Source organism: Suricata suricatta, chromosome 5, assembly GCF_006229205.1.
Source record: "Suricata suricatta isolate VVHF042 chromosome 5, meerkat_22Aug2017_6uvM2_HiC, whole genome shotgun sequence".
NCBI classification, from domain to species: domain Eukaryota; kingdom Metazoa; phylum Chordata; class Mammalia; order Carnivora; family Herpestidae; genus Suricata; species Suricata suricatta.
This window is the reverse complement of record NC_043704.1, coordinates 97,602,812-97,604,725: the sequence shown is the minus strand read 5'-3', so window position 1 is coordinate 97,604,725 and position 1,914 is coordinate 97,602,812.

The window sequence follows — 1,914 nt, the reverse complement described above, 5'->3', positions numbered from 1 at the left end:
TCAGGTGGTCAAAGAATTGAACAGAATTTCACTATGGTGTCGAGGACCAAGAAAAAAAAAATCAAATCTGTGGAATTATTAGCTTATAGGCAAACCCACAAATATATCTGAAAGAATATAAAGAAAGTAAGATAAAAGTTAAGGCAAATTAAATTTATAAATTAATATTCTTTAAGACAGATAATTATAGTAACCATATATTCACTTTACTTCTCCCTTGCTCAAAAATTTTGCTGAAGATCAAGGTCAAACCCTTGAGGCTTGGAAAACATTCTATTTTATGTTTTGTGTATTAACATATTCTACAATATGTCTTTTGGACCATATTTTAATTAAACATGTTAAATGATGTCTTGCAGTGTTCAAAACATTGTTTTGGGTGATAATGGTAATATAAAGCTAAATTTGACGTAGTCCTTGACTTACAGATTTACAGTATCATAGTAAAAAATGAGACATAAGCACAAGGAGTACTGTGTGTAGTTCAAAATATCAAGATATTATAATAAGTGTGACAATCAGAATGTGGCAAGTCAATTACGGAGATCCAAGGGAACTCAGTACATCATGAGAAAGAAAGGTATCATTTTTAAATGCTTCAGACATCTCTGTTTGGATATACTTATTCTTTGGATTTTGAAAAGTAGCTTTTCTATGCCAATTTCACAAAATGGGTTATCTGTTACATTGTTTTTAAAGTGGTTGTTTCCAAAAAAACCCCAAAAACCAAAAACCAAAATCCCAGTCTATGTATACATGTTTGCTATGCATTCTATTGTTACGCTCCCCAAGCTTTACTCTTTGAGTTTCCAAATTGTATTAATAAAGCTATAGTCCTTTATATCTAAATCAATTAAAAATTCATATCCTGGAAACTTTTCATTATCTAGCAATTCATGTAAAGTGTAGCTTAAAAAGAAGAGCATACTTTCAGAATAGATGGCAATAAGGTACAGGCAATGATGAAAATGTCATTGAACATTGTCATTAAATCATGGTATGTCTATATAAAACTAAGTTCAATTAATAAAAAGCAGGAAACTCAGTGTACCCAAAAAGTCAGCGCAGGCTGGGCTGAAATAGCTTAGAACATTCAGTACATCCCATAAATACTACAGTCCAATTTAATCCTGTTACTCAGACAGGTGATTATTTAGAAATTTGGGCTAGAACTAGTTCTTGCTGCAGGAGTTCTTACCAATGTTGCTTTTTAAAGTTTATTTATTTACACTGAGTGAGAGAGGCAGAGATGGAGATGGAGAGGGAGAGGAAGAGGAAGAGAAAGAGAGAGAGAGAGACAGGGAGGGAGAGAATCCCAAGCAGGCTTAATGCTTTCAGCACAGAACTTGTTGTGGGACTTAAACCCATGAACTGTGAGATCATGACCTGAGCCAAAACCAAGAGTCAAGACACTTAAGCAACTGAACCACCTAGGCATTCCTAGTCCTTACCAACTTCTTGAATCAAGTAACAAATGAGCTTCATATATCACCCAGGAGTCTGAAAAAGTGTGTTTGTTCTTGTGAAGAAACAAACATTATTTGATCAAAAATATACAGAGCAATACAATTGGATTTTAGAAACAAATAGTTCATCTATCCATAGTAAGCTGAATGCTTTGCTCTGAGTTAAGGCAGTTCACCAGATCACGAAATGCAACCTCTCAAAACCAAATTGTACCTATCTACTCTTTTATAATGCCATCCATATGACTCTTTCATTCTAAAACCAAAGGCTCTCCATGTTCTTACTCCTGTAATTAGTTTCACAGAGTTTCCACATTCTAGAATATGGATAAACAAAGATGAGTTATAGATCAGGGCAGAAATAAACAATAGAGAATCCAAAATAACAGTCGAGCAGATCAATGAAACCAAGAGTTGGCTCTTTGAAAAAATAAACAAAATCGATAAA